This window comes from Zea mays, chromosome 5, assembly GCF_902167145.1.
Source record: "Zea mays cultivar B73 chromosome 5, Zm-B73-REFERENCE-NAM-5.0, whole genome shotgun sequence".
Taxonomy (NCBI): domain Eukaryota; kingdom Viridiplantae; phylum Streptophyta; class Magnoliopsida; order Poales; family Poaceae; genus Zea; species Zea mays.
In genome coordinates this window covers 20,778,058-20,787,234 of record NC_050100.1, presented here as the reverse complement: position 1 = coordinate 20,787,234, position 9,177 = coordinate 20,778,058, and the positions used below count along the sequence as shown (strand labels likewise).

The 9,177-nt window shown below is 40.8% G+C and overlaps 1 pseudogene across 1 annotated transcript; it reads right to left on the bottom strand.

Annotated features, from left to right (window-relative positions):
• Positions 1 to 7,935: 7,935 nt before the first annotated feature.
• LOC109939437 (5' nucleotidase superfamily pseudogene) lies at positions 7,936 to 8,843 on the bottom strand (annotated as a pseudogene). The gene is made up of 3 exons (NR_161335.1): positions 8,547 to 8,843; positions 8,061 to 8,435; positions 7,936 to 7,992 (listed from the first exon to the last, which is right to left on the bottom strand). The product of NR_161335.1 is annotated as a 5' nucleotidase superfamily pseudogene (transcript).
• Between the last annotated feature and the right edge of the window lie 334 nt (positions 8,844 to 9,177).

The following is a 9,177-nucleotide window of genomic DNA, read 5'->3' as shown; positions in this document are numbered from 1 at the left end:
TCTGGTTCGATTGAAATATACCTTCAGGTTTGGAGACCAGTTTGTCGAACCAGATGATGACTGGCTAAAGTGTGTTGAAAATACTAGTGATGAGTTACTTGGAGCATATTCCAAGTCCGAAGATAATGCACTATCTGCGGCCTTCGGGAGCCGAAAAAAGAAAAGATTAAATAGGGTTTTTGATGCTATTGGATTTGTGTACCCTGACCATCGCTACCCGCCACGGGGGCAGAAAAGAAAGGGTGCAACTTCTGGAAAGGTTGCTGCTTCGGCTGCTCTAAGCGAGCCTGCGCCGAAGAGGAAAAAGTTGAAGGTCCTTACCCACCGACCGCGCTACATTGAACCGGCCATAGTGCCTGAGTTTGGCGGGGAAACTTCTTCAGTTACTGAAGCGAAAGAACCTGCTCCTCCCACGCAGAAGATTGAAGAGACGGCTGTAATGCTGAAGGCGCCTTCGACTAAGCTTATTGAATCGAAGGTTGACGAAGATAAGGCTGAAAGATCAAAAACTGAAGAAGTAACAAAGATGCCCAAGGTTCTAAGTCCTTCAGCAGAAGCAACAGTGCTGAATACAGAAAAAGTTCTGCGATAACCCCTAGAAGGAAAAGGATGGTAAATGTATTAGACATTTTGAAAACAACAGACTCCAAACGCCCCTCTTCCATAAAGAAGGTTGCCGAAAGTGCCGAGGCGCAGGCTGAAGCTGATACTAGGCAGATAAAAGGTAAAACTGCAACAATTGAGGCTGGAACCGAGGCCGAACCCACAGTGCCTATTGAGACGAAGCTTGCCACAGCCGAGCAAGGGGCCAAAAAAGTACCTCCAAATACTGATATAGCTTTTGAGAGAAATGTGGCCAAAGAAACCGAATCCCTTGCTCCCGAAGCACCTTCCGAATATCCTGATTATATCATTCAACATGCTTCGGGAAAAAGATTATCTGAGGAAGAAATTTTTGAAGCTAAACGCTATGCCCGAGAGTTGAAGTACCCGAAAGGGGCCCTAGTGTTTAATGTTACAGATGAAGATGACTTCTTGTATTGCCTCCCAGACAACAAAGAATTATCCGTCTGCCGGGTGATGGCTAGAAGCATGGGTTTTCCGAAGCTCGAAGTTGGCCTCTGTGCCATGACGAAGGACGATCTTGCGGATAGCCTTGGATACAACAGTCTGAAGGTACAAAAATTGTGAATTTGGAAGTTTATGAATTTGAATTAGTCTTTTGTTCTTATGTTAATCCATTCATTTTTTCGTGTAGGGCTTAATACTTAGCAACGCCTTAAGGGCGCAAAAGAATGCAAAAACGAGAGCTGCACTATTGCTCTCAACAACCTTCGAACAGAGGTTATCAAGATGAGAAACGAAGCCTTGGAAAAAGACAAAATTCTACTTACATTGGTGGACAAAGTAAAGGGGGATGAAGCTAACTTCAAGGCTCAATCTAAAATCCAAAGGAATGATATTGAAGACCTTCAAAAACAACTGGCTGAAGCCAAATTAAAATGCGCTGTTGCCGAAGCCGAATGAGATGCCAGTGAGTACTAGAAAAATTATTGTGAAAAAACAGTTGCAGAACTTCGCTCATCAAAAGAAAGATGTTTTGAAAAATCTGTGGAATGTGTAAAAAAGATAAAAACTAGCTTCGCCAACATAGACGCGTACTCAAGCGAAGACAACTTCATACTGGACGATCCTGAGGGCGTAATTGAGTGGATCAGCGGTGAAGCCGAAGCTTTTGAAGAGATTTTGAGTGATCGCGGTGCATTCTCTGGTGTGAGGGGAGTTGCAGCCATTCTGGAGAAGGCAGGTTGCGAACATGTTAAAACTTTGGCCCAGGCCGAAGCTACCTTCTCCATCGATGATACAAAGGATCCCTCGGCCGAAGCAAGCTTAATAGGCAGAAATTTTTTTACTGATATCTGGGAAAATGGCGGTCGAGGGATGGCCCATGAAATAATGAAGAAAAACGAAAAAGATATTCATGACACTCGAGAAGCAACAAAAGAAACTGAAAGAGCTGCAGAACTCGAAAGACGAATAGGTATCACTTAATGGCTTTTAGCTTTGTTATTTATTTTTGTGACTTCGAACTAATTTATGTCTTCTACCGTAGCTGAACTATCTCCTCCCCCAGAGCTATTTGACCCACTGGCCGACCCAGAGACAAAGAAAACAATAGAAATTATAAACATGGCCGAAGCTATTGTAGATGAAGTTGTTACCAAGCTGCTAACCGAAGCTGCATAAAAAGTTCTGAAGGAAGAGGAGTAGCTATTGTAAAAACATTTTCTAGAATATTAATGTAACATTTGCTGAACTATATTTGTAATATTCAGTGCTTGTAGATTTGAATGTAATATATGAGTGGTTTGTAATTCAGTTCTTTGCGATGCATGAAACTTTTTGTACATACTGTTTTTGAGCCTGCGGCGAAAAAACACCTTCCCTTCTTTTTATGCTTCGTAAAGAAGAGCTTTTATGCTTCGTAAAAATCATCCACACTTTGTAAAACATCAATGCTTCGTAAACAATAAATCCTTTCCTCTGCATCAGAACTGATGAAGCTGTGATTTTCAGCTTACTTTGTGCCTTGGCATCTTTTCATTTTTTGTAAAGCATTGCCCGAAGATCGGCCTCGTTTTCAATTGATGTCATTGATGTGATATGATGTATGATGTGATGCTATGCGATATGATGTGATGATATGATGCAAAGACTGATGCTAATGTATCGTGCCAATAAATGCTCAAACACACACACCCGAAGCTTCATCCACAACCTTCATTTCCTAAGGAATGACTGAAATCTTTTTGCCGTTTATTTTTCGGCTGCACCATTTATTTTTCGGTGTAAGTTCTGCATCCCCTAAGGAACATCTTTTGAACTTCTTCGCCTTCTATTTCAGCGGTATTCGCGTTGACTTTTCGCGCTTCGCCTTATATTTCGGCGGTATTTGGCTCTACATTCCCTAAGGAACGACTTTTGAGCAGAAAACTTACACTGCGCTCCCTTGGGAACGGCTTTTTGAGGCTTCGACAAACTTGCACTGCGCTCTTTAAGAACGACTTTTTTGTGGCTTCGGTGAAACTTTTACTGCAATTTTTGGCTCTGCATTCCCGAAGGAATATCTCTTTGTAGCTTCGGCATTCTCGTAATTCTGTGACGAAGGTTTATTTTATTTTGACATGAACGAAGCTAGTACAGGAAATTAAAAATGACAAGAAAGCTAGATTTACATTGTTTGTTCCTTATTCAAAAAAGAAAATGACAGTGAATGTAAAACTGTGCCCGAGGTAGGATATCTCTCAATATATGTGTTTCGACTCTGGCATAATACTATTAACTGTGTGAGCTTCAGACCCCTCCCTGAAATCTCGCTGCTGATGGGTCTGTTGGCTCCCTTCTGGCTGCTGACCTCGTGAGTAAGCAGGTTGTAGTGGCGGCAGAGGTGGAAGTTGTGACCAAGAAACTTGCGGCTGACTAGCTGAAGCAACAGAAGCTGCGAGATGATTACCCACATATTCTGGTATGTAGGGTGAATGACACGAAGCAGTGTGTAGGACCTGCTTCGGTTGACTTTGTCGGACTTCGACCTTTGCAATTTCTTTTTGCTTTTGGATGGTGATTTGACACGTTCTTGTATTGTGGCCCTTGTCTTCACCACAAAATAAGCAATAGATCTTCCTGGGTTGGTCCCCATATCTTCCTCCGAAGCCCCTAGCGCCTCTGCCTCTTGGAGCTGGCGGCTGGAAAGAGCTTTGTTGCTGCCCCGAAGCTTGCGAAGAATACTGCGGCCTCTGCTGTTGACTTCCTCTGTCATCACTCTGGGTGGAGTTGTGAATTGACCTGACGTGTCTCAGATGGATTCTTCCTCCGAAGCCCCTGGTCATTTCAGAGAACCTGTATGCCTCCTCCCTTCTTTGGTGGAAGTCATTGTCAGCCCGGATGTATTCATCCATCTTCTGAAGCAGCTTCTCCAGAGTCTGTGGGGGTTTCCTGGCGAAATACTGAGCAGTAGGTCCTGGACGAAGCCCCTTAATCATGGCCTCAATGACAATTTCATTGGGTACTGTAGGCGCTTGTGCTCTAAGACGCAAGGACCTTCGAACATATGCCTGGAGGTACTCTTCATGATCTTGTGTGCATTGAAACAAGGCCTAAGCTATGACTGGCTTCGTCTGGAAGCCTTGGAAACTTGTCACCAACATATCCTTGAGCTTCTGCCACGAAGTAAGGGTTCCTGGCCGAAGAGAAGAATACCATGTTTGGGTCACATTCCGAACTGCCATGATGAAGGACTTGGCCATGACAGTTGCATTGCCTCCATATGAAGATATAGTTGCTTCATAACTCATCAAAAACTGCTTCGGGTCTGAATGCCCATCATACATGTGAAGCTGAGGTGGCTTGTATGATGGGGGCCATGGTATAGCCTGCAGTTCTGCTACCAAGGGAGAAGCATCATCAAAAGTAAAGGTATCATGATTAAAATCATCATACCATCCATCGTCGTTGAACAATCCCTCTTGATGAAGCTCCCTGTGTTGGGGCCTTCGATCTTGCTCGTCTTGAGCAAGATGGCGTACTTCTTCAGTGGCTTCGTCAATTTGCCTTTGAAGATCAGCCAGTCGGGCCATCTTCTCCTTCTTCCTTTGTACTTGTTGATGGATTATCTCCATGTTTCTGATTTCTTGGTCCAACTCCTCCTCCTGGAGTGTTGGATTAGTGGCCTTCCTCTTCTGGCTTTGGGCCTCTCGAAGAGAAAAGGTCTCCTGATTTGGGTCCAGTGGCTGCAGTGCGGCAGCCCCTGGCGCTGAAGCTTTCTTCTGTGGCATGACGAAGGTCAGTGCTTGCCGAAGGTGGTCGAAAAGGGTTCACCATAGGTGGGCGCCATTGTTGGGGACTTGTTCTCAAATGCTATAGATTAAGAACAAGGCAACACAAGATATTAAATGTTAATGCCCTTCGTCCTTCTAAACATTATTCCCCTCAGGAAATAATGATCTTCAGACGAAGGTCATGAAGGACATACCTTCATCATCGCAGTATATATTAATAAAAGAGGAAGTATATGAAGTATAAGCTACAACATAAACAATCATATAACATTGTTAATTCACTCTTATTATATTGCCATAGAAAGGTAAGAACAATATTGAATTACAAAAGTACCTTCGTCTTGACAGAAGGCAAAAAGTACAATTGTGACGCAAAAGCAAGTATCTGTCAGCGTGAACAGTACGGGGTACTGTTCACCTATTTATAGGCACAGGATGCAACCTATGAGAAATTACACTCAAGCCCTTTACATTTGCTATTAGCTTATAGAAAAAATCTATGAGGACTAAATAGCCTTTTCCCCTTTAAGTCGGTTTTTTTTTCTCGTGATTGAGCCAAAGCTCCTTTGTGCATGGCTTCGGAGCGGCGACAACCTTCGTCACGATCGTGTCCCTATCCTGTATGCCCTTTAGCCCTGAATCCGAAGGTACCTGTTTATAAATCAGACTTGACAAACACTGTTAAATTACGTTTTTGAGGACCTTCAGAGAACGAAGGCCCCCAACAATAGCCGACGGCGATTTTTGGACGAACTTAAAGAAGTAAGTTCGACGGCCTCGACAAACTTAACATTAAGAACGTGGGTACCGTCGAACTTAACATTAAGAACGTGGGTACCGTCGAACTTAACATTAATAACATGCGTTTTTAAGTTCGACGGGCGCTGTCAAATTTGTTCCCATAAGTTCGACGATACCCACGTTCTTAACGTTAAGTTCGTCGAGGCCATGTGGCCGACGAACTTATTTGGCCTGCGTGGACTGCACATTAAGTTCGACGGTACCCACGTTCTTAACGTTAAGTTCGTCGAGGCCATGTGGCCGACGAACTTATTTGGCCTGCGTGGACTGCACATTAAGTTCGACGGTACCCACGTTCTTAACGTTAAGAACGTGGGTACCCACGAACTTAACCCGTTTCCAGAAAAAAAAATTACAGAAATGAAAAGTTAGACAAACATAATATCACATGCAACACATAATATCACATACAATACAGATTTCAAACAAATGGATATTTGTTCATATCACAAATTCACACAAGTCCAAATACATAACTTCACAAATTCACATAAGTCCAAATAAATAAGTTCCCAAATTCACATAAGTTCACATCCATAGTGCACATTTTTAGTTCACAAATTCACATAAGTTCACATCCAACTTGCTAGTCTTGGCCTGAAGTTCAGTTATATGAATAGAGTAATCCTTGGAAATTTTCTGTTTATCATTCAAAACTTCCTTATAGCGACTCACATACTCAGCTCTATGACTCTCGCTTACTTCAAGCTGCTTCCTCAGCAATGCCAACTTATCATCGGTTGAATTGCATTTCAATCTCAGGGCGTTCCTTTCAGCATCTATATGCTCTAACTGTCTTCTGAAGAGGTCCAGAACAGGGCCAGCCAAACTGCAGTGATCATTCATAGACAACCCTCAAGGTTCAATTTCAATATTGAAAAGGTCCAGAATTGGCAATCATATTACTCACAAATATGACAGAAAGTAGAACAAAGACAGCCTCAAGGTTCAATTTCAGTATTGAAAGAAATATTTAAACATTTTTCAAAAAAGTGGTGCTACCTTCCTAATATAAGGACTTCAAAATAATGATGCACACAAATTATGGTTAAATCACTTACTATATTCTGCGAAGAACTACAAAAAAGTAGTAAAATGTGTGAGAAAGAAATGGCAGAACTACCATGTAAACAATAACAAATGCTAGCTTGTATTTGAGATTTAAAAACCACAAATGAAATATTACGGATAGAGGGTGGACATGTATTCATAGTTTTTCCAAGAAAATGATATCATAGTTACTGAAATAGCTATCAATCAAGACACATATAAGTTTACCAGAAGCAAGTGATTACCTTAAAGAACTTGATGCTGGTGGTTGGTTGTTACATACATAAAAGAATGCAATCAATTAGAGTTTCAATGTTTCAGACAAATCAATAAGAGAACTAAGTACCATTCAAATATCAAAAACCTTTCAAGGGGGTTATCTTTTCCACGAGTAAGATCTATCTTAACATTGCTTACTGCAACATCCTCTTCTTTCGGCAGCACCTCAGAAGATTTCTGAAGACAGTTGAGTCAACATTAAAAAGGGTGTGAATTCTTCTGAGAGGCCAGATTATTTATTTCAGCCAACCTTAATAAAATGTGAAAAAGCGCAAACCTGCGAACAAACTATGTCCTGTGCAGTAATATTTTTGAAATGCGCCGGTTTGTCCTTTGGAACAGAATACTAGCTGGTTGCAAAACTGGAACTCAAAATAACAGAACAGTTCAATACTTTCACAAAAAGGAAGAGTAACTTAAGCAATAAGTACACCATTACATTACTGATGCTACATTATGCATCTATTGAACAGAAACATAGATCAAGCATAAATTCTAGTAAGAGTATAGCTGTACTGCAGCCTACAAGATGCATAACAAGGTTACTTCAACTGTTTTTTCTTTTTTTTTCATATAGGCATTATTATACACACATCTCCAACGACCAAACAACATTTCCTCCTAAGTATAGAGCATCTGATAAAATAGGTTACTCTTTAGGACATGTAACTTGTATTTGGAAGAAATTTTGGTTTGTTCAAACAAGCCAGAATTACTATATCTACAACACAAGCATACTACTCTCATGAAGCTGTGATATAATAGGTTACAGGATTTCGATGTATAAGATTGAGAAAAGAGTAAATTAATTCACATGAATTCATGGCATGGGACAACTGTGTTAAAAAATAGAATATCCTATGCATACTAAGCATGCGAAATGGCATGACAAAACAACACTTGTATATGAGCATCATACTACCTTGTAAAGTTCTCTTCGACGAATACGTTGAATGATTTCTTTTGCTTTTTTCAGTTCATTGTTGGGAGCAGTCTCAATGGTTTTGATGATTGTGTCATCCAACTGTAATTTCAGGGGATGTAAGATAGGCGGGAAAATTATGGCTGTAATAACAATGACAGAAACCAAACCTTCCAAAAATCTTCTGGGTCGTGTGCATGCAATGATATCCCCAAGTAGTCATTAGCCTCAATGAGTGCATCGACAAGCATGAGTTCAACAGCCTAAGGATTGATGAGTGTCAGATAATGAACCAGATAATACCATAACAGGAATGACTTGGGCGCATAAAATGTTTGGAACGAAACATGTTCATTCACAGTGACAGAAAAAGAATTATTAGAGGTTCTATGAGTTACTGGTTCACAACAGTAATAGCGTGAACCATGAAGAATCTGACCTGAATTTACTTTAAAACAGGGACACATCAGTCCATCATCTGTTACAACCTCATACAATGGATGTGAAAGCTGGAAAAATTCTGGCTTCCTTGCAGAGACTATAACCTATAGTAAAAAGAATCAATGGATATTAATGAAGTTTCCAGTGTGTTGTAAGCAATGACTGCCAAACAGACACTTCTACAAAACTGGTATAAGGGAGAGATAAAAACTTACCATTTCAAACAGATTTCTCCATCCCACATCATTAGGAAGAAAGCGATTGAATGCATGATTCATCATTTTGTTTGTATAATGGAAATATGAATTAGTAATGAGAAGCAACTTTTTCCAGCCTGAGAGTTTGTTGAAGGAAAAGCCAGCATATCAGCACAATGGTTCTATTACACTAAATTGATCATACAACACCATAAATGTAGAAGATTAAGAGAACACCTCACACTCGTTATAGAAAGGGTGACTTTCATGTGTATAGTCAAAATACACCTTGAAGTACAAGTACATACATATCTCTAGACTATACATATCTCTAATACTCGTGCCGCATTCACAAATGGAGAGAATTGGACGCATAGACTGGACTGAAAGTCACTAAACAACTGTACAGACAGTCCCTAAGTCATGATGTCCATGAACTGATGTGCAGAAAGGACATGTAGCACTCGAAGGTGCCATAAAGCAACTTTTTTACGGATGAAGTGGATTTCAATCTCAATGTGCTTCGCCTTCGTGCGATGATGAATATCCTATGCACCTTGAAGTAAATTAATTCACATGAATTCATGGCATGGGACAACCGTGTTAAAAAACAGAATATCCTATCATACTAAGCATGCGAAATGGCATG